This window comes from Protopterus annectens, chromosome 1.part0 (genome assembly GCF_019279795.1).
Source record: "Protopterus annectens isolate FY-2018-M chromosome 1.part0, PAN1.0, whole genome shotgun sequence".
NCBI lineage: Eukaryota > Metazoa > Chordata > Ceratodontiformes > Protopteridae > Protopterus > Protopterus annectens.
This window is the reverse complement of record NC_056725.1, coordinates 1,201,124,286-1,201,148,900: the sequence shown is the minus strand read 5'-3', so window position 1 is coordinate 1,201,148,900 and position 24,615 is coordinate 1,201,124,286. Positions and strand designations below refer to the sequence as shown.

The following is a 24,615-nucleotide window of genomic DNA, read 5'->3' as shown; positions in this document are numbered from 1 at the left end:
TTCCTTATCTTCCATCAGGATAGAGTGTCCATGAGAACTAATCCTACTTTTATGCCAAAGGTGGTCTCCAGGGTATCATTAAACCAAGCAATCCACCTACCTACATTCTTCCCCAACCCACAGAACAGGGGGGAAAGACTACTACATACCTTGGATGTGCATAGGCAATTGCGCTACTACCTGGACAGAACCAAGAACAATAGGAAAACTGACCAGCTTCTGGCAGCATTTGCAACAGGAATGGAAGGAAAAGCAATTTCAAAACAGACAATCTCAAAATGGATAGGAAATTGCATTAGATTTTGTTACTCTTATCATGGAAAGACAACTCCAGAAAACATCAGACCTCACTCTACAAGGGCTACAGCCACTACTACAGCTTTTTTACGAGGAGTGGCCACCAAAGACATTTTAGAGGCTGCTACTTGGAGCTCCGTGCATACATTTGCCAAGCATTATAATCTACCTTTATACTCCAGATCCCGAGCAGGTTTTGCCACTGCTGTTTTGCAAGGGATCTTAACTACACCATAATCTTCTTAGTACCTCCTCCCCCAGTTTGGCTATGGTATTCTACCCATTTGTTAGGACTGCAGATGCATCCTTGAAGGACATAGTACAGTTTTGTACCTACCATAAATGTAGATGTCCGAGAGGTATGCATCTGCAGTCAGGATTACCCACCCTCCTTCCCCTCTGTGGTACTCCTAGGGTATTTGCCCATCTTGTAGCTAGCTGGGGGAACCTATTATGGTGTATTTGTTTGTATATATGTATATACAGGTTTATTTCTATTTGCTCTCTATTGTTTGGAAACATTTGCATTTATCCAAATTTAGCCTTCCTAGAGGGCACCTGGCATCTGGGGCAAGAAACACTGAGGAAAATGGCGTCGGCTGATGCCTTTATACCCGCTGAACTGCAGCTATGACGTTGGGTGAGGTGCGACATCAGCCGAGGCCGGACCCAGACTTTGGAATCTGGCCGACCGAAGGGCTGCCTGAGGCAGGACAACCCATTTGTTAGGACTGCAGATGCATACCTCTCGGACATCTACATTTATGGTAGGTACAAAACTGTACTTTTTGACTAGGTGGGTTCTATCAGTGAGCCAGTTTGTACCCATCTGGTAACTTACGGATTCATGCCTAGTTGAGAGAGTTTATCTGTTGTACCTGAGTGGGGAATAGTATCGAAGGCTTTGGCCAGGTCAAGGTAGGCGGTGTGCACCATCTTCCTCTCGTCCATGGCTTTGGTGACTGTCTCAAAGAAGTCGACCAGATTTAACAGGCATGACCTCCCTTAAAACCAAACTGTGGCATTGAGTGTTTGGAGGTTGCCAGTTTCCTTGCTAATGAGGTGCATGATAATTCGCCCCATGGCGTTGCAGATCAGGCTAGTTAGGCTGGTGGTTCTGTAATTTCCTGTATCGGTGGACACTCCACCTTTGTGCAAAGGGATGACAGTGGCTATCCTCCATTCGACTCGGACAAGGCTGGTACTCGGGCTTTGGTTGAATAGGGTGCCTAATGGTGGTGCAGGTTCCTGCCTGAGTTTATGTAGGATGCAGCCTGGGATGTTATCAGGTTCCATTGAGGCTGTATTTTTTGCCTTTGAGAGTGCAGTGATGACTTGCTCCCTAGAGATAAGGGGAGGGTGGCAGGTACTTGGGATGTTCTGATTTACTGATTTGGGGGACAGAGGGGTGAAGTTTTCACTGAACCTGTCTGCCAGCAGGTTGGCTATATCTACAGCGTTTATGTATGTGGTGTCCTTGACCACCAGTTCTGAGCAGATCTGGGTGCTTTCTTTGAGATTGTGGACATATGTGAAAAAGGCTTTATGATTGTCTTTAGTTGATGTGGCCAGTTTGGACTCTGCTTGCTTTGCAGGATTTCACTAGTGCTCTTATTTGCTTGTTGAGGCTAAGGAGAGATTGCTTCCAATTAGGCACATACTCCTCCTTGGTCCTGGACAGCAATTTTTTCCTTTTATTATAGAGTTTATTTATTGCAGATGCCCACCAGACAGATTTACTGTTCCTTGAGGAGGAAGATTTCATCCTATTGGGTTTTCCTGATTCCATGCAGCTATATAAATGCTCATATAGTACTTTGGTGTAGGTTTGAACATATGTGCCAGTTCCTGTGGGGGGCTATGAAACTTGTTTATACCTTCCCTCAGGAGGTTGTAGTCAGCTTTGGAGAAGTTTTTTTTTGTTTGACCCTATCTGGGAGGGGGGTGTCGGTGGAGATGGTGACTTTGAAAGTGACTGGTTTGTGGTTGGATCTCATCAGGGATGATGACACTGTAGGGTTGCTGCAGTGGTTACTCATTTTGGTTAATAGCAAGATATTTTCACGTCTTGTGGGGCTGTCGACCAACTGGTCCAAGGAATTTGCATTGATGAAATCAAGGAATCGCTGGGCATTTGTGTTTTTGGCATGAGTATTTCTTCCAGTCTGTGGTTGGATAATTAAAATTCAGAGTAAAGGATTGAATCTTGATAGAGTCAAAGAAGTCCAGATTGGTGAAATGGGCTTCTTGAGTCAAAGTTGGAAGCCTATAGCTAGCCATGATTTGAATAGGTGTCTTGTCAGTTAATTGCACCTGGAGTGTTTCATGTGCAAAAGTGTAATTTCACTCTTGTCTACAAGAAAGGCAAACTTCTTTTTGTTGCTGATACATTGTCCAGAAACATCACTGAACAGCATGAGAATGAGAACCTTGATTTTGAAGTCAAGGAAGTGAGAAAATTTTCTTCCACACATCTTGATGAGAGATCACACAGCCACAGATCCAGTTTTACAAAGGCTCAACCACTTTCTCAGTCAAGAATGGCCGTCAAAGCAATTGGAAGACTAGTATTTTGGCCTTCTATGTCACAAGACATTGAAAGAGTACTTTCATCTTGTTTGGTGTGTAACAGTACTAAGCCACATCAGCAGAAGGAACTACTTCAGCTAAACCAGATTCCTGAACTAACTTGGTCAACAGTTGCCATCAACATTTCTGAGTGGAATGGTCAACATTATTTGGTGTTAATAGACTCCTATTCCAGTTGGTTTGAGATTGACCTACTTCCTAACCTAGTATGCAGCACTGTCATTACAAAGATGAAGCATCATTTTGCAGTCCGCACAAAGTTATTTCTGATAATGGCACACTGTTTACAAGCCAACAGTTCAAAAAAATTGCCAACGAGTGGGACTTTATGTATGTCCCAAGTAGTCCGGAGTATCTGCAGTCAAATGGTTTAACAGAATGTGCAGCTCAAAGTGTAAACAGTTACTACAGAAGTCAAAACGAGATAATAGTGATGTTTTCCTGAATCTCTTGATTCTCTTTAACATTCCTCATGATAAACATCATGGTCCACCTGCTCAGAGACTTATGTCAAGACAAACCAGAACCACATTACCAATCAGTAGTCAGATGTTGGTTCCATGTGTCAAGAACAACAGGTCAGTGAAAACAAATCTGTTGAAGAAGTGTTTAACCCAGAAGTCCTACAACGATAAGACCACCAAACCGCTCAATCCATTACAAGAAGAAGTGGTAAGGATGCAAATGTGCAAAGGTTATGATTGGATTGGAGTCATGAAGAATGTTTGCCCAGAGCCGAGAGCGTACATTGTGGAATCACAAGAGCAGAGTTTAGGCGGAATCGGAAACATTTAATGCCAGTGTCTGAGCCTGTACACAGCACATAGCCTATGAGAAAGCTCTTTATCTTGGAGTGAGTTGTCTGGTGTTCCAATTCCAGAGAATATTCCCGTTCCTTTGACGAATCCAAAAGTTCCTGATATTAGTTGCTCACAGAAGACTGTCCCTGTTGCTAAATTCAGTTCAGGTTGTTATGTTACCAGATCCGGTCATATTTCCTGACCATGTAATAGATACACAGCAACTTGAAATTGAACTTTCTGTTTGTTTCTAATGTGTATACTAATGCATGTCTAACTCCAATGATTTTTTTTTTTAACCAATCTTTTTAAGAGGGATGATGTTGATCATTCTGTATGTACCTTTAAGAAGCTGTCCAAGGGCTTGCACAAGTGTATAAATAATTGTCACGCGCAAGCCTGACTGCCGTTTTGTAGTAAACTGTTGAGATGTAAGCATGTGTGTCTGTAAGGTCTGTCTGTTAATCAGTTTGTTTATATTTTATGTTGCTGCTGTCCATCCTGATGTGTTTCTGTGTATTAAAGCATCTAAACGAAATACCTTGCCTGCTTGTCAGCCATGTTAGAGAGGGATGAGTGACACCTCTTGATTCCAAAGTTTCTTCAGAGAGCCTCGACACTGAAGATCTCAGTTGTCCTCAAAGCCCATTATTGGCCTTGACAGGTTTCTTACCTCATGTTGTTCACTCCCCGTTGAGACTTCAGCTTGGAGCCCAACTTACTATCTCACCCATCCAGGGACCCACACCCAGACATTCGGACACTCAGACTAACCATGGGGTTTCTCCAATTGCCATGGTGGTTCGGCAGTCCAAGCTTTCCAGTCCCATTGTACAAATTTTTTATCTTCCTCACACAGACCGACTAGGAAAGTATGCAAAAGCAAATAGAAAAGATTTTCTGTTTGAGCAGCAGAAAGATCTTGACCCTTTTTCAGCTACTGTTCCAACAATACTGGACTTTCTCTCTTACTTCTTTCAAAAAAGATCTAGTTATTCCACTGTCAAGGTTCAGTTAGCTGCTGTTTCTTCTTTTCACACTGGAGAAGATCACAAACCTTTAGCCTCTGTTAGACTGTCCAAGGCTTTTCTCCATAATACTTTTCCTTCTGTGTCCCCCACTCAGATGCCCATTTTTGCCATGGGATATCACCATTGTTTTGTAGTCCTTGATGGGGACCCCCTTTTGAACCTGCTGGTAAGCCTGATTTGAAGTATCTGTCTCTGGAAATCCTTGGTTTTGATAGTTGTGACTCCTGCCAGAAGAATTTCTGAGCTACATGGACATTCTTTCAAACATCCTTATTTGTTTTTTTTTTTTCACAGAGATTGAGTCTACTTGAAAACTAACCCATTATTCCTACCAAAAGTCTCTTCCATCAGTCAGGCCTTTAATCTGCCAGTATTTTCCCAAATATCTTCAACACGGGTGAATATATCATACATCTGCTGGATGTTCGACAACTGGATTTTTATTTACATTGCACTGCTTCCTTCAGGAAATTTGATCAGCTTTTCATTTCTTTTTCAAAATCCAAACAGGGACAAACTGCATCTAAAGTCTTCTTATCTAGGTGGCTCACTAAGTGCATTTCCCTTTTCTATCAGCAGAAGGAAATTGTCTCTTCTCTTAAAACCCAGAGCTTAATTTAACAAGGTCAATGGTCTCATCTTCCACCTTTTTCTCTGATGTCCCCATTGATGACTTTTGTGCTGCAACCACCTGCTCAAAAGTCCACACCTTCATTTCTTATTATAAATTGAACATTCAGTCCAGATCCATGGCATTCTTTGTTTCAGCTGTGCTCAGCAGTATACTTCCATAAGACCACACAGAAATTCAAGTAGCTGGGAACTATGCCCCATGGTTAGAGGATTGGATGAAAAACATAACAGATACAAAAGTTATGTACTCACCGTAACATTAGATCTGTGTTGCTGTATTCAGTCTAGTCCTCTACTACCTTCTCTCCACCCCCCTTCTGCGTTTTAAGTCTGTCACATAATCTTGTTCTTCAGTTATACCTTCTTAGAAAGGATCTGACTGAATTTTTGTATTGACGTCTGAAGATCTGACTAGTCTTGCCACTATTTTCTTCACTGCTCTTTGCCTACTCATTAAATTCTTATTCCCGTCTGTGGATATATTTCAGGTGGTTAAAAGGAGCAAACTCGATTCGAGCTAACAACTCCTGCACAAGGTGATTATGGGTGGGGTCTGAGCACCAGATCCTATGCTTCAAAATGGCCAAGGACATGTCTGATGTCAGATTTGAGAACCATTAGTAGAGGAATGGATGGAGTATGACAACACAGATCTAATTTCATGATGAATACATAATTTTCATTTAATGGTTCTTTTGTGTGGCTTTAGCTTGTGGATTGCATGCAGTTCTTAGGCTAAGCAGGCCTCTGCTTTATTTTAATTAGTATATGTTATATTTTTTGTTTTGTTCAGTGTGGTTATACTTTTAGTATGGCTTTGTTGAGACTCAGAAAATTAGTATAACATTTTACAAAAATCAGCACTGTTTCAGTAGTTACTTTTGGGATTTCCTGCATTGCAGAAGCCTGAGGCTATCTTGAATACCCAAGACTTTTACCTTCTCCCAAGACCCAAGAGATGCCTCCCCCTCCTTCATGTAGATATAAAAGGTAGTCATATAGGTCCATTTTACATGTCTTTCTTTCTTGATGTTAGAGTCCAGTACATCTGTGTCTTAGTATGTCAGTCAATCCAAAGCCAGAAGACTTCAACTTTTGAAGCCAAGTACCCTGTTAGGGGAAATCTTTGTATATCTGTAAATACTAGATATCAAGCAAATGTTCTAATGACTCTCTAGAGTATGGGAAAATAAATTCCCCTCTGCGATTTTCACTGTGTCTCTGTGTTCTGCCTTAATCCAGATCACAGATTTTCCAGTTATCCCCAGTGCACATATTTTAACTTTCGGAAAATCAGGCTCTGTGCCAAGATTTTGCAAAAGTATTTGGAACATCACAAAGAGTGTTGGCATCTCTGTCTCTTTGCAGATGAAAAAGTGTTCTAGAAACGAGTGGAAAAGAGCCAGATGGCACCCTTTCATTCTCCAACAGCCCTCGCAGGTTTAACATTTTTGAAGGAAGTCAGGTACATTTGCAGCCCACTCTGACATACTCCTGCAGTGTTCAGACCTGTATTGACCCCGATGTCCACTAAAGCCTTATATTCCCTAATGATAGTGAGGTTTGGTATTGCTAGGTAGGCACCAGCTTCTGACATACATTTCCTTGAAACTGAGGGGGGAGGCTGAGATCCTCACATCTGTGACCATGTTGAGGTCCCAGGAGACTGGATTCAGATTGCTGCCCAAAACCTCTAAAAACAGTAGTCAGTCTGTCATTGGCTTGACCAGGCTGCAGCTGCTTTGGCCTCAGCCCTGCCAATCAAAAAACAACTTGCATGGCTTATTCAGGCTTGCAGAGGGTCTCATGGATTTCATGAGATCCTGGCAGTTAGAGCCTGAAAAGCAACCTACCCCAGGAATCTGTACTGGCAAGTGAAAGAGGGTCCTTTCCCCACAGAAATCCTTAGATTGGTATGACATGGATGAGGGTCAGCTGAGATGTAGACTAACTTGCTATAGGGTCATATGCCAAATTAGAGTCAGATGATACCCTTGCCTCAGCTTCACCTACTGAAGAGCTTTCTTTTGGGAACAGTCTTCAGAAAATGAAAGTCCTTCGGTTGGAAAGTTCAAGAGTATCCTCAGTCCAAGTAAAGGTTTTTGTCAATTTGTCTTCCAGAGCCAAAATTTTCTCTATTTGTCCTGTGTTGGAAGTGAGGGATGACCTGTTTCAAGGCACTTAGTCGCAGCCTAACGTCCAGCCCCCTGCCCCCAGGAAACCAGACAGGATTTACAGAGTACTTGAGTCCCACAATGACTTCTGTGGGAGATCCTGAGGTGGTGGCCTCAAAATTCAAAGAAGAGAAAGGCTGCTCTTCCATACTTTCAGCACCAGAGTCCTGCAGGAGCTCAAAAACAAACTTATACTGAGAGGCTTACTGAAAGGACCCTTTGACACTCCAGTGGAAGGGAATCAGGCAAGTAAACCAGGAAAATCCTCCAAACCGACATCTCCGTCTGTTCTGACCTCGGAGCCATCTAGACACAGAGAGAAGTTTTCCAGTTCATTGGATCCGAAACTCTCGGTCCGACAAGACCTTATCTCCTGCAGTTCCGTCAATGTCCTCGGAACCACCTAGGAGCCACAAAAGTACTAGGTCTCCTTCATTGGAACCAGTGTGGTCCGCTCCACAGTCACCGCTTCTGCAGTCTGTGGCGGGCAGTTACCATAGTCCAACTGCTCCTCTCGATTGTCCGGGAGCCTTTCAGATGATGATGTGGAGACGGTGGTAAAGAGGCTTCTCAAGACACTGGCTCTCGCCAAAATCTTATCAAGCCCAGCCCGTATGGATGTGGAGCTGACTACTCTACCCCCCGCGGATCATCTATTCCTCTTTCGACTCACCTGAGCTCGTAGTTGGAGTGCATGGAAGTCATTGTGGTGGAACAGTCTGTTCCGAAAACCTCTAATATCTCGGTTCCAACATCTGCTCTGATCTCCTCGATACCTCCTTCTGTCGAGAGCTCTGGAAGCCGACACTCTCTTGTCTGCTTTGAAGAGGGGGGAGCGGCGTCGGACCCTTGTCCGACCCCACTCTCCCTCTTGGAGCTTCGGCGGAGGTGAGCTCGCTTCCCACATCGGCCTCGGAGCAATTGCCCTTGGTGTGGGAGAGGTCTCTCGACTCTTAGGAGCCAGGGATCCTCTCGGACCGGGAACACAGTGCCTTTGAGGTGATGAGGAGTGTGTTGTCCTCTCAAATGGCTCCTCCCTTGGCTTCAGCTACTCCGTCCCCTGCGGAGCTAGTGCCTTCCCTCCCACCACTCCTCCATTCTAAGCATAGGGAACCAGTGCCCCAGGATGCCCCATTGGGTGACCCCCCCCTTCCAAAACCTCCCCAGAGCATCTCCCTGAGGAGGTCCCTCAGAAGAGGACGTAAGAGGAAGCATGTGGACTCCCCTGAGTCTCTTACATTGGACACGGACTTGGAGGACTCAGAAGGGTCCCCATGGTCCCCCTCGGATGATGTCTCATTCTTGCACATTCTGGAAATCCTCAAGCAGAGTGGTGGCTGGAAGTCCCTTTCCCCTTCTGAAGATGAGTCCGTGTAATTGGACACATTCGGTTCCCAACGCTCCACCACTTGGGTGTCTCCACCTTTCGACCCGCTGCTAGGGGTAGTAAGTCGGAAGGCGTGGAGCTCTCTGGAATTGATGGAACCAGTTCTGCTGAGCCCCAATAAGTTCATAATGACACCAGATGACAAAACTTTTTTAACCAAGGGCGTGCCAGTTAATGCTATGGTGGTGGTGGCGGCCACTAAGAAGGAATCAGCAGAGACTTGTACATATGTCCATCTGCCGAACAGAGAGTCCCGTATGATGGACAGATATGGGAAGCGTGTCTCTTCTTCAGCAGCCTTTACTGTCAGATCACTGAATTATCTTTCCCATTTCACCCATCTTCCGAGGGATCTCCTAAAAGAGCTAGGAAATACCCTACAGGATCCTACAGCTGTGGGAGCTGTAGATAAAACTGCTTTTCAGCTTGCGATCTTGTCTTTGGTAGTTAACTCCTCCATGCGGCTTATCTCCTATGCAGCCGATGGAGCGAGCAGGGCTGCAGGCACAGGAGTCACCTTACAGAGACATTCCTGGATGCGCCTTTGTCAATTTGCGCCGCCTTTCAAGTCCTTTACGAATGCCCCTTTTGATGACTCATCATTGTTCGGGTCTAAGTAAAAGAGACTCTAGCTAGGTTCAAGCAGGATGGCAGGACTCTCTGTGTCATGGGAGTATGTTTTTCTGCGCCTTCTAGACCTTACCCTAAAGGTCAAAAAGACGGAAAAATGTGGTTCCAGAAATCCCAGGGAGCTTCGCCTGATGCACGTGGTGAATCCCCCCCCCCCCCGGGGGCAGAGGGGGGGGGAATAGTAATGGGAGACGCCGCCCTCATGGCAGAGGGGGTCTGCAGAGTCAGGGCGACAGAGATGCATTCTCTGGAAGACCCTTCCAGCTCTCCTGAGAGGGGACCCTCCTGTCCACCTCTGGAGGCAGCCGGGGTAAGATTGTCACTGTACCCAGAAACCTGGCAAAATATCACAAAAGATACGTGGGTACAGTTGATAATATCCAGGGGATACAGTATTCCTTTCTCCATGCCATCTTTTCTAAAAAAACAAAAATCCATCCCAGTTGTGCCACCCAATCTAAGGGAACAAGCAACTCTAGAAGTTCAAAAGTTGCTAAGAAAAAGTGTCATCCAAGAAGTCCCCGCAGACCAAATAAGGTCCGGAACTTACTCAAGGTTCTTTTTAGTACCAAAGAAAACGGGACTGGAGGCCCATTTTGGACCTCAGCAGACTCAACAAGTCTGTCAAAAAGACAAAAGTTCTGGATGGTGACACTGCAGTCCATACTTCCCTTCTGGGAAAGGACAATTGGATGTTCCCCATTGATTTCCAGGATGCGTACCACCATATCAAGAGGGACAGGCGAGCCAGGAGATTTCTACGCTTCCGGCTGGGAGCCAGTCACTACCAGTTCAGAGCTCTGCCCTTTGGCCACACCACACAGCCCCAGGGTGTTCACCAAATGCGTGGCAGTAGTCACGGCTCATCTGAGACGTCTAGGATTCTGAGTGTTTCCATATCTGGATGACTGGCTCCTTACCGCCACCACTGAGCGTCGACTAACCGAGACAAGGGACACCACAATCCGCCTCTGCTCTCAGCTAGGCATCACTATAAACTACCTAAAATCTGCCTTGTTGCCCTGTCAATATATTACATTTGTAGGAGCAGATCTAGACACCAAAGACATGTTAGCAAAATTGCCTCAGGAGAGGGTGTCGACCATTCGACACCAAGTTGCATCTTTAATCGGGGAGGAAAAAGACACAAGCAAGATTTGTTCTAAAAGTCCTGGGCTCCATGGCAGCAGCAATAACACTAGTTCCCTTGGCACACTTCCACATGAGGTTATTGCAGTAGTTCCTGTTTGCTCAATGCAAGATCTACCCATGTCCCATGAAATTCTCATCACGTAGACCTGCAAGAAGTACCTAAAATGGTGGCTTCAGTCAACCATGCTGACGATAGGCAGACCATTCGTCCTCCCGCAACCAGTGGCCACAGCGACCACGGATGCTTCCCAGATTGGGGGGCATTGTCTGGGACAGACTGTTCACGGAACTTGGCAACAACATGAGTACCATTTGCACATAAATGTCCTCGAGATGAGAGTGGTCCTCCTGGCATTGCAAGCACTTCACAGCTCTCTCCCCACGGGGACGATTGCAATTCAGATGGACAACATGTCACTGGTATGGTAGATCAACAAGCAAGGCGGAACCAAATCCTACCCCTTATGTTGAGAGGCCCTAAGAGTATGGCAATGGGTGATGTCCTCCCAATGCTTTCTGATAATAATGCACATCCCAGGAAGTCCAATGTGATAGCAGACAAGCTAAGCAGGGCTATACTTATGCCTCACGAGTGGTCCGTGAAACAGGACATTGCGAACCAGACTTTTCGCAAGTGGGGCCAGCCTTATTGCGATCTTTTTGCCACATCCTTCCATGCCAAATGCAGCATCTATTTCGCCCTAGTCCCCCCACTGGGACAATCACCCAGGGATGCACTTGTTCACGATTGGCCCCCGGAACTTCTGTATGCCTTTCCCCCATTCCCTCTGATTCCCCAGGTTCTTCAGAAAGCAAAATCGGTGGGTTGCAAGCTAATCCTCATTGCCTCCTACTGGCCTCGTCAAATCTGGTTTCTGTTTCTGTGGCCCCATCTTCTGGAGGAGCCTTGGATCTTGGACCAGCTCCAGATCTGCTGATGCATCAGTTGGGCACACTCCATCTTTCCTTCCTTCCTTCCTTCCTTCCTTCCTTACAGACCCTCAAGCTGACAGCTTGGTTCCTCCACTTCCCGGATTAGCCAGGGTGCCTGATCATCTCCCCAGCAGTACAACATATTCTAATTTCCTTTCACAAATCCTTTACGAGAAAAGTGTATGCTAGCAAATGGAAACTGTTCTGTTGTTGGGCTGTCAAAAATAATATTGATCCTTTTACTGCACCCATTTCAAAGAGCTTAGAATTCCTCGCTGAAACTTTTAACCAAGGAGCAGCAGTAGCAACTATCCGAGTTCAATTGGCTGCTATTTCCAACTTTCATGTGGGAGAAATGGGTTTCATTGTTATGTCCCACAGGCTATGCAAAGCTTTTCTGAGGGGTACTACCCTTTTGAGACTCTCAATAAGAGTGCCACTTCCTCCTTGGGATCTAAATTTAGTCCTAGCTGCTTTGATTCTTCCTCCTTTCGAACCGGCTAGTTTTTGTGCTCTAACATTTTTGACTTTGAAAACGATTTTCTTGATCGCCATTACCTCAGCTAGGAGGGTATCAGAATTACAAGCTCTTTCCATTCGTCCCCCTTATTTCAATTTTCACAAAGATAGGGTTTATCTCAAAACCAACCCCTCCTTTCTACGAAAAGTTTGCTCAGAGTTCAATCTGAATCAATTGATAGAACTACCTGTGTTCTTTCCGAACCATGGCAACAAAGTAGAGTATAAACTCCACCAACTGGATGTTTATAGACAATTAACGTTTCTACTTGCACAGGACACAGGAATTCAGACAATCTGACCAAGTGTTTGTAGCCTTTGCAGAAAACAAAAAGGGAACTTCAGTCTCAAAAGTGACTTTATCAAAATGGATTTCAGATACCATTACTTATGTCTATAACTCACAGAACAAACAACTGCCAGGAAAAATTCGAGGACACTCAACCAGGGCCTTGTCTACCTCTACTGCCTTTCAGACCATACTGCCTTTAGACTCAATTTGTGGGGCAGCTACATGGGTTAACCCCCATACCTTCATCAGTCATTAAAAAGTAGATGTGACCTCCCGGAAAAGGGATTCCTTTGGTTCCACGGTCCTAAAGAGTATATTCCATTGAGCCACTCAAGAAGAAGGTGCTGGGAACGCTGTCCTAACCAGCAAGAAGAAAGGCGAGATGGGGACAACATAACATAATGAAGTTATGTACTCAGCATAACGTTCCATGTTTTTTGCCCTTGATCTCGCCTTCCTTCTTGCATTCCCACCCTCCTTCCAACTCCTGGAGGATTGAGAGGAGTTACACATCTTTGGCTATATAGGCCTTGATTCTCTTCTTGCCTTAAGAGTTGTATAGAATAAGAGGTTCTACTTATGGCTTGATGTTTTTTTTGTATATGTATGTATGTATATACACATATATATTTTTTATATATGACTATAGTTTATATATCTGCATATTGTGATCTAGTGTTATGGGTTATCACCAATGAGATCTGGGTAACTAGCGTTAGGCATGTTGGGATAGGGTCTAGCCTTGAGCCAGTGGAAGCTCTCGAGCTTTAGAATACGGCTGAGTCGGAGCCCGAGGGTTGGCTCCGAACCCAACCAACAAGAAGGAAGACGCGATCAAAGACAACAAACATGGAACATTATGGTGAGTACATAACTTATTTTTTTGAAGCTTTGGAAGCATCTAGTAGGGCAGCTGTCATGAATAGTCCCTTCCAGAGTATGTAAAACCTATGATCTTTGATGCCGTTTTAGATCATGGTTTACTGTTTAGACCCCCAAGCTAAAAGTACATTTAAGAAACTAGAAGAAAATGCAAAGACAAAGCAGAGGGTCAAAGACTTTCTACAGGTTCCTCTGTCTGATTTCAGAAAAAAATGTCCCAACTAATACATATGTTCTTCATGTTTCACTGTTGTAGTCATCACACTTGGGTTATCCTGCCAGGGGGAGCCCTCAGTCGGCCTGAATACCAGAGGCTTAGTATTTCTGCGTTGGTTGCTGTCACTTCAGTACTGACGTCAGGTCGTCAGAGGTATAAAAACAGGCAGCTGATGCCATTACATCAGTCTTTCTTGCTGAGGAGCCGGATGCAGAAGCAGTTCGCACAAGTGCCGGTCAGCCGCTACCTGAGTTTTCATTTCCAAAATTGAATCATCTTGAAGTCTTCTAAAGCTAAGTATCCCGTTGGGGATCCTTTTTTCTTGCGCTAACTGATGTCAGAAAAAGTTAACAATTGTCTCACCTGTGGAAAGCAAATACTACACCGAGATTTCCATTCTTACTGTCACCTGTTTAGGCCCAGATCACGATGTACCTCGCTGTCAGTTTTATGCTTTGTTCAACGCCCAAACTATTCATCGTTGGGCCCTTATTGTAGCTAAATACTTTTGTTTTCGAACTACGTATTCCGAAATGACTTCGGTAAGCCATCCGACTACCGATCTTCTGAAAAAATGTAAGGATAAAGACAGAGACAGACCGCACAGGTCCAAAACTGCCGATGATGTTTCCGTTAAGCTACTCACCAGTTTGCTGGTACTCATTGAGGTGCTTTTGCAGCCCCTGATGCCCGCTTTGATGGATTCGCAGGCTGCTACCGAGACCCCTTTGGAGTTCAGTATGCCGCGAGACTCTTGACTATGGAACCTGCGGATGTTTCTACCTTGGATGGGTCCGGAGCCACTGTGCAGGCACCGGCTTCTGAGGAAGCTCTTCGCACTACCGATATTCGACATAAGCAGACTTCTTTCACGTCTTCAGTTCTTTCTAAAACTACTGAGTTTCTAAGGCCAAGTGTACGAGCTACACCTAAAAAAAACGACCCGATATCAAGCGCCTGCTTCCTTGCCACAGTCTCAGATGCTTAAAATGGCCGAAGACCTGATCATGTTGATTAGGAGAAGCCAGCCTTCCCCTGCTAAAAGAGAGAGACTTGCCCCCAGCAGCCTTATCTGACCAAGAGTCAGACGACTCTGAGGTTTCTGATTATGAAGACATGCCCTTATCTGCCTATGAGGATTCAGATGCAGAGGAATCCATTCCTTCTGCCTCCCCTCCAGAGGAGTTTTCTTTTGGTGAAACCCTACATACTTTGAGAGAGCATTTCCGCTGGGAATGCCATGATTATTCTCAGTCCAAAAAGAGACTCGGGGAATTTTTAGATCTACCACAGCACAGACCCTTCACTATCCCTCCTGTTCTGGATGTTGTGGATGATGTCTTTATGGAATCCAGTCTATCTCCTGATACTTTAGACCCTGCTGCAAGGAAACCTGACAGGTACTACAGAGTCCCTGACTGTCACAAATTTCTCTTCAAAAATCCGACTGCTGAACCAGAGATCATCTTCCAAGGACCTAAAGGAATAAAAGCAACTATAGCTAAGAATTCCACCCCCTCGGACAGGGATTCCCGAGCTTTAGACAGATGGGGTAAAAAAGTATACACCTCTGCAACTCTCGCCATTAGAGCATTAAATTATCAGTTCCACATGCTGAAATACCAGCAATACTATAGAACTTATTAAGCAAAAATTATCTACCTTTCCTGACCGTGCAGAAAGTAAAGAATTACAGGAGCTTATGCGTTCTGCAAGCCAAGTCAATAAGCATACCCTGCAGTGTGGGTTTGACGCCCTAGAAGCATCTTGCAGGGCAGCAGTCACAGGTTCCGTCCTTAGAAGGCATGCCTAGCTTAAGGAGCAGACCTTGCCAGACCATGCCAAATCAAAATTATCGGATGCTCCTCTGAACAAGGACAATCTGTTTAGCACCAAAGCAGAAGAGGTTTTAAAAAAGATGGAAGAAAAGTCTAATTTTATGCAGACAGTCAAAGATTTTTTGCAAGTGCAGCCTCCAAGATTTAGTAGGCATTGCCCCTCAAAACATTGGTCCTTTCCAGCACCCTCAAGGACATCTCAAACTAGACCTAGGGGAAACAGACCCCCCCCCCCGGATTACAGTCTCAGGGAATGCAGAGATCTAAGCAATGGAGTACCTCCACTTCTAATGCAGGGAGTGCTAAGCCACCCCCTTATGGAAAAAATTCACAATGACTTCTCAACTCCATCCCTCATCTCTGCCTAGTTGCTCCTGCCCCTAGGAGGAACACTTGCCCACCATGCAAAAAACTGCACCTCCATCACCAGCGATCGATGGGTCCTCAACATCATATCCCAGGGGTACAAATTTTATTTCCCCACGCTGCCAACCCCAAAAGGGTTCCCAGATCTTCCTCCAAACCAATGGGCAGAGGCACAAAACCAAGTTCCAGTCCCTGCTTTCCATAAGGGCAATTCAGCCTGTTCCTGCAGAACAGATAGGCCAAGGTTATTATTCCAGACTTTTCCTGGTACCCAGAAAAGAGGGCACTTGGCACCCAATCTTAGATCTATCCATTCTAAACACCTTCCTTGTGATACCAAAATTTAAAATGCTCACCCTACAGCACCTTCTCCCTATGCTGTCCAAAAATCCCTGGTTAACCACCCTAGACCTAAAGGAGTCCTATCTGCACATCCCAGTAAGGGACTCCTGCAGGAAATATCTATGTTTCAGGGCAGGATCTATGCATTAGCATTTCTCTGCACTTCTCTTTGGCTTATCCACTGCTCCCAGAGTTTTCACAAAATTCCTGGCTCCAGCCATTGCCTATTGCAGACAAAGAAATATTCAAATGTACCCCCTACTTGGATGATTGCCTGATTCAGGCAGACAGTCAGAAAAAGCTGTTGCAGCACCTGACAATTTTGAAGGACCTTCTAACCTCCCTGGGGTACACTATCAACGAAAAGAAATCCAAACTGGTCCCCAGTCAAAAAATTGTATTCCTGGGAGCAAGCTTGGACACAGCATCCCAGATGGCATTCCTTACTCCAGAAAAACAAGCCCATCTGACAGGCTACTTACCTCAAATGGCCACTAGAACCCAGCTATCCGCAAGGAAAATCCTGCAGGCTCTAGGGTTCATGGCCTCCTGCATTCTACTAATTCCATATGCCAGACTGCATATGAGGAAACTTCAGTGGTACTTAAAAAGTCTTTGGTGCCAACATTCTCAGGAACTGAAAACAATCATACCTACGATACCTTGTCTAAGGAAAGAGTTCCTTTGGTGGGCAGCAGCATGTAACCACAGCAAGGGGCTTCCCTTTACACAACCCCATGGCACCCAGACCCTAACCACAGATGCATCAGACTATGCCTGGGGTTCACATCTGGATGACAGGTGCATTCTGGGACACTAGAACCCAAATCAAATTCATCTGCACATCAACCAAAAAGGGATGCTAGCTGTTCAACACGCTCTGACCGCTTTCAGATCCCTATCTCTCCAGGGCCCTTACTAATCAAAAACGACAATACCACAGTGATGTGGTAGATAAACAAGCAGGGGGAACCCACTCTTACCCACTTTGCGGGCTAGCCATGGCCCTGTGGAACACAGCCTCAGCCATGCATATTCACCTGCAAGCTCAATTCCTGCCAGGCAAACAAAACTCTCTGACAGACAACTTAAGCAAAAATCTCCTAGATCCATACGAGTGGCAATTAAACCACAACACCTTCAGCCTTGTGACTAGGAAATAGGGTACTCCAAAGGTGGACCTATTTACCTCCCCCTACAACCACCAGCTCAGCAAATTCTGCATCAGGGTACCTCACAGCAAGGCCTGGAAAGTGGATGCCCTATCCTTCCAGTGGGTAAACCTCTCAATCTATGCATTTCTCCCTCTACCTCTTCTTACAAGAGTATCACTCAAGATAAGGGAGGAAAGACCAAGGGCAATCCTGATTGCCCCAGACTGACCATGCCAACACTGGTACCCACTAGTGCTCAGTCTGTCACCATTGCCTCCATGGCACCTACCCCAAATCCCTACTCTCCTAACTCAGTAGGAGGGACTTTTCTTGCATCCACAGTTTCAGACCCTGAACCTTGCAGCTTGGCTTATCCCTTGAATTCTCCTCCAGTGGCCAGCCTAAGCAAGCAGGTACTGGATGTCATAAGTGAAGCCAGACAACCCAGTACAAGGAAATCCTATGCTGACAAGTGGAAAAGGTATTGTTCCTGGATTCACACTAAAGGAGCGGATACAGCACAGCCCTCCTTCCCTATTATCCTGTATTACCTAGCAGACCTACTCCACAGAGGCCTCTCCTTCTCCTCCATTAAGATCCATGCCTCTGCCATCTCTGCTCATTACAGCACTGAGCCCACCTCTCTTTTCTCTCACCCTGTCATCAAGCAGTTCTTGAGAGGGGCTAACAACTTAAAGCCACCAAGAGGAGCCTCCACCCTTGATTTGGGACCTTAACGTTGTGTTGGAAAAGCTCATGCTACCCCCCTTTGAGCTGGCAGTGTCAGCAGAGTTAAAATTCCTCTCTTGGAAAACAGGCTTGCTTCTGGCCATCACTTCAGCTAGAAGAGTGTCTGAGCTACAGGCACTGATGTCTGTAGAACCCTTTATTATCTTCCATACTGACAGGGTTTCCCTCAGGACTAACCCGTCCTTTATGCCTAAGGTGGTGTCCAGTGTGGCCCTAAACCTATCCTATCTATTTGCCAACCTTCTTCCCTAACCCTCAGAATAAAGGGGAAAGGATCCTGCACTCTTTGGATGTGCACAGACAGCTCAGGTTCTACCTTGATAGAACTGAGCCTTTCAGAAAATCTGACCAGCTGCTAGTCAGCTTTGCAACAGGGGCAGAGGGCAAGGCCATATCAAAACAAACCATTTCCAAATGGATAGCACACTGTATCCATTTCTGTTACAAACACCATGGGAAACCACCCCCTCAGGGAGTCAGAACACTTTCCACTAGGGCAACTTCAACCTCTACAGCCTTTCTCAGAGGAGTCCCTACCAAAGACATTCTGGAAGCTGCTACTTGGGAGTTCTGTTCATACCTTCACCAAGCATTACCACCTGCCTATCTTTTCCAAATCCAGGGTGGGCTTTGCAACAGCAGTTCTGCAGGGCATACAAGCCAGCCCCAACTCTTCTTGACTGCCTCCATCCATTCTTCAGCGTTGGGAATCTACCCGTGTGTGATGACTGCAACAGTGAAACACAAAGAACATACTACAGTTGTGTACACTTACCATAAATGTGGATGTTCGAGTGTATTCACTGTTGCAGTCCTGGTTTCCCACCCTCCAGCCCCCTTGTATCTCTCTCTTCCTCACTCCTTACAGGGCTATTGATATTTACTTTTTACTGGTGGTGTTTTTCCACCAAAACTTAGCTCCCTATTTGGGGGCTGCTGACATTTGGGACAAGAAAAACTGATATAATGGCGTTGACTGCCTGTTTTTATACCTATGACAATCTGACATCAGTAATGAAGTGACAGCAACCGATGCAGAAATACTACACCTCTAGTATTCGGGCTGACTGAGGGCTACCCCTGGCAGGATAACCCAAGTGTGATGACTGCAACAGTGAATACACTCGAACATCTACAATTATGGTAAGTATACACAACTGTACTTTCCTTGTCCTATGTCTCAGTCCAAAAGTAAGGGCAGAAAAGGAAAAAAATTTCCCTGGAGTGGCGAGCCCAACCCCAAGACCAGGCCTGATGATTCCCATCACTAGGGACCCAGCAGGAAGCAGCTTCAGAGTCAAGACATCACCTGCCTGTCTCTACCCCCCACCCCATCTCCCTCAGGAAAGCTAGGTGTCAGACTGTCCCACTTCTTTCCCAAATGTCTCGTAATCTCTCAAAGGCAGATGGATCCTAAACCTAGTAAAGTCAGGATACAGATTGCATTTTGCAAGCACTCCCAAATTCTAAGTCAGTCTTCTTCTTCCAGAAGATCAGCTAAGGTAGGTGAAGGTTCAAGTCCTACATCTCCTGGCTGAAGTATTTGTAGAACCCGCACAGCAAAAAGACATAGGAACAGGGTTTTACTCAAGGTTGTTTCCAGTCATGAGAAGGGAGAGTTCATGGAAGCCTGTCTTAGCCCTTTTAAAATTAACAAGTTCCTATTGGTTCCCAAGTTCAAAACGCTCCCTCTACAAAATCTACTTCCTTTGATTCTACCTAATGCTTTCATAATCACTTTGGACCTGAATGATCCCTATCTCCACATCCCCATAGTGAAGGGCCACAGTCTGCTCCTTGGCTTCCAGGCAGAAGGGTTTCACAAACAACTTTGTACCTTGCCCTTTGACTTGCTCACTGTTTCTAGTGCTCACTAAATGCCCGGCTCCAGTGATTGCATATTGCTTGATAAAGGTTCCTCTCATTTTACTCATATTTGGAGAATTTCCTCATTCAGGCAACATTCTCTGGAGGATCCGCTGTCATCCCTCCATTTGACTGTAGAGTATTTCTGTAGCCTAGGTTTCACCCTCTTACAAAGATCCAGGCTGCAACTCAACCCCAGAGTAGCCTTCCTTGGTGCAGAGTTGTATACCAGAGACCAGACAATGTACCTTCACCAGGGAAAATTTTGTATAGGATATGTTTAATCATTAAGTATTAAATATAGCTGAAGGTATTTTCAAAGTTAGTGGTTTCATTGGGAGTTCCACAAATCTCATGTCTGAGCCCTGTATTTTTTCTGTGTTTATGGTTGACTGCCCTGTTTCCAGAGATATCTTGGCCAGTAAGTTTGTAATGGCACAAAGGTGGTGACAGTTGTAACTAAACAATCTGACTAGGTAGGGTTATAGAAGCACCTGGATGCATTTCATCTTCCACATTGTCAAAAAGCATGGCATTTAGTGCACCATAAACAAAAATCATCTTCTGAGATAAATAATCCCTGTTTTAACCATATGTTATAAATAATATCCTCCTGACTGAAACTTGGCAAAATTAACTTCAAACTTAAAAAGTTTATTGATCACATGCTATGTCAGTGATTAGACTTTGGTAATCTGTTATTAGGGATATTTTGCATACAGTATTGAGGAGTGTTTATACTCTTATTTAAAGCTGTCATCAGACCTACATTTTAGTATTATGTAATGTAAAGACTGATTGTTTTTAATTCATTTTAACTACTGAAGTAACATTTATTTGCAGGTGGTGTTAACCTTCATAAGCAGTTATTGCTATGAACACTACACTTGGAAAGTAAGAAATGTCAATAGGAAAAAAGCTTCCAATGCAGACATAGTAGCAGACATAAAATGCTGAAGCCACATGAGAAGGAAGAGAACCTTCCCTGTAATGTCACCCACCTCGGTAGTCTGTCTGCCAATGTGAGCCTGTCTTTCCTTGGAAAGAGGTAGTAAGGAAAGTTCTTCCTTAGGCAGTTAGATGACCATTATGCCCGATACTCAAGTGTTATAACTGTTGAAACAGGCATACATCAAATGTTACAACACTTCCCTTTTCTTTCTGTTGTATTCTTTTCATGCTTTAGTTTCATCTGAAACCTTTGTCCTAGTTAGCCAAAAGGTTGTGTGCAACTCATCTTTTAATCTCATATTTTCTTTTCATTTTGTGCTGGGAACAAGACAGAATAAGCTTGCATTGCATTCTGTACTAAAATAACTTGTGCAAATATGTGATGTACACAGGAAATTCAGGATGCTTATAATGCAGTCGTTGCTGCTCCTCCTTAGCAAAGGAAGTTAATTCTCCACCCCACCTACATATGATGCATTCTAGCTCATCCTCTAATTTAGCTTACACATAGCTGGTCTCTTGTATACTGTATAAAAGAAAAGTGCCTGTTTTAAGCCTTGCCATTGGATTTTTCTTGGCAAATTTAGTAATAGAAACCGAGAAGAATTTGGTGAATTGATTACTTTCTAGTAAGACGGAGAGTAGCATGTGGTATACATGATGAAGCAAGGGACAGGCCATTAGAATCATAACCTTACTTTATGAGATACTGGGGATATGAGCAGAGCAAATTCATTTCCAGTACATGGGTAAAAGAATTATGTAGTAAAAAGCTGTTGGAAAACTTAAAATGTGGCAAGTAAGGCACAAATTAGGAATAGAATGTGCTGGAAAAGTAATTTATATGAAAGAAAGCCATTTGAGCAGTGCATTATAACAACAGTGAAAATGGAGTATAGAAAAAAACTGCTTGTACAGTTAAAATTTAGGCTTGTAGTAGGGTGGAGTGAAGCATGATTGCAAGAGATGCACTGCATTTAGCGAATCTTACAAAATCAGTGCAGTAAAATGACATTTTCTTGAAATGGGTAAATGGAAAAACAAGCATGTTGAAAAAATTTCCATATTGTTAGAAATGTATAATAACATGAGCAAACATCTCTGAAGGGTAATGTGGAAGTTAAATAATTGAAACATTATAATCCGAAAATGTGTTTGAGACATCTGAATCACTGATGCATTTGTGTGAGACAGTACTGGAATGAAATGCTGAAAATATGATTTTAAATCCAAAGTCTGATAATTTATCTCAAAATACTTTTTTTTTAAATGTTTCATTTAGTATTTCAAAAAAGGACACTAAGATAAGTAAAAGTTTGCACTAATTAACTGTCGAATAAAAAACAAATGACAGCTATAAACAACTATATGCAGCTGTTTACAAGATTTAGTTTTATAAACATGCTATGTATTACTAGACCAGTTCAGCTTGGTTCCTTTTAGAGAGTGAGAGAATAAGCATTCTTTCTTCATAGTTGTAGTAGAGCAACAAAAGATAAGTTTGTATTAAAAACAGAGGCGCTGGAAGCTGTTGAAGACTGGGGGGGGGGGGGGTGACAGGGGCACTTAGTTATCTAAAAAGGGCATTTTTTTAAAATTATTTACTACCACAACATGGGTTCACTTGGAGAACATTTTAGGCTTAGCGAATTTCCATTTTGGTGGTTGAATTAACATTTCCTGATTGGTCTTGCGTATCCCACAGCTGATGATTGTATATTAGCCCTAGTGAGAATAAATGTGATCACACTGTAGATAATTTGAGGGGACCCATGTAAGGGATGCAACATTTAGGAACAGCCTCTGTCCATCAGTGGCATGAGGGGTAATCCTGGAGTACATTTTCTATTACCCATCCTTGGATCCAAGTTGTATTTGAATGTGGACAGGGATGAGCTTTGTTTTACTTGAATGTATAGTCTCTTCTGGATATATATCCATCTCTCCACAACATTCAGTTTAGATACCTGGACTGAGTATTTCTGATGCCATTTGACTTGCTGATGTTCAGTAGGTCCATCTGTATTAGGTTAGAGTATGCCTTGTATGCCAGACACATCACCTCTAAGCACTCTGTAGGATACTGAGTATAGTGGTAAATCTTTGAGGTGGTCCATGCAAGACCAACGTTAGAAATTGTAACCTTTTAGTAAGGTATCTCTGTGGGTATTGCAGTTGTTGCATGGGTCTGGACAGATGCATGTCAAAGTGGGCATTATACAAAACGATTGACCTAATGAGGGCTTTGTAAAGGGGGACAGTAACATCTCTAGATCTAGTCAGTCAATTTGTTTATAAGCTGTGCAATATAGAAAGTTATTTTATGACTCTGGGCACATGTTGGTCAAAAGTTAGGTCACTGTACACACAAGTTCCCAAATGCCAAACAACTGGGTCAGTTCTTGGGGCATTATTAATTTGGCAGTTCCCTGGAGTAGATGACTACCCAAGGGATACGATAATGTATTTCTTGGAGTTTAGTTTCAATTCATGATTCTGGCACCAGTTATTGTTTGGGACAAACCTTCCTGCATGATGGTTAAGTCATTTGGGGATTTAGTAACTGCTCCTAGCTTGCAGTCATCTCAAACTTAGTTGGCCAAAGCCCTTTGGTAGTTTCTGTAACCTTTGAGATGTATATGCCAAACAGAAAAACTCTCAGCACCGAACCCTAGGGGACACCATTGGTGACTGGTCTTTTCCCCTATTTTGATCTCCTGCATCCTGTGAGCAAGCATACATGTATATGTTCTTTGATTCACCTTCCTGATTGTATTAAATTATATTACTTGTATAATGCATCACCACTGGTTAGAATGTGTTTTACATTTGTAGTTTGGAACAGTCTTCTAGTGAGCAATGAAAGAAAATGGATGAACCGATAATGACAAAACTACCCATTTCAGAAAATTCCAACCATAAAAGGCCACTCAGTTCTGTCATTACAACCCACCAATATGAGTAAATATACAAAATCTATGCAGAAATAATCTAAATAATTCCACATTAAAGGGATATGTAACTAATGAAGAGGTTGCTGCTAGCAAACAACTTTATATTTCATTGTTTCATCTACAAATAAAGTGCCTGTTGCCCTTGAATAAATTGCCTATGCTTCATTAAAAATGATAAGCTAGTAATTTTGCAATGGGGAATGGATGGCAAACTGATAATGGGTTCATAGTTACTATGTAACTCCTCCAAAGGAGGACATTCATAGGACTGCAGCATCCACTCCCATTAAATTACAACACAGTCCAGTATCAGCGATCCATCTGCATACTGTGGAGAGTAGTACCCACAGCCTTCTGCATCAAAAGCAACTATACTACCTGTTGTGCTACTAGCAATGCAAACAACTTAGCCTAAGTAGCATTAAACTTCTCTTCCACTAAAGCTCTCAGCTCCTTGTAAAATCCACTTGGCGATCAACTAGATCTCTCAACTTTGCAGCACAAGAAATCTGTAAAAAGCCAAAATTTATTTTGGGGGGGGAGCAAATGCCCAAAACCAGGGACACATTTTAAATATTACTTGTATAATTTTAGAAAGTTGCTAAAATAAAGTGTTTTGTGTTACCATTTGTTTCCTGAAAGATTGGAAGACTGAAACTTAAAGAGCTATCATTGTTTAGTGAATTCATTTCTCACTGATTTGTCAGAAAAACACAAATTTTAAGAGGAACAGACCAAAAGTATGAGCCAAATATTCTGTGAAAATCTGGACAGTGGAGAGTTATGGATTCAACTCCCTGAATCACAAGTGGTGGTATGGGTGGAGAATTCAGGCTCTTGTTTGAGCCTGAGTAACAC

At 43.8% G+C, this 24,615-nt stretch overlaps 1 protein-coding gene across 3 annotated transcripts in view; it reads left to right on the top strand.

The window, feature by feature from the left end:
- Window positions 1-24,615, top strand: part of EP400 (E1A binding protein p400) — a 3,509,270-nt gene that overhangs the window by 2,371,987 nt on the left and 1,112,668 nt on the right. The window lies entirely within an intron of this gene.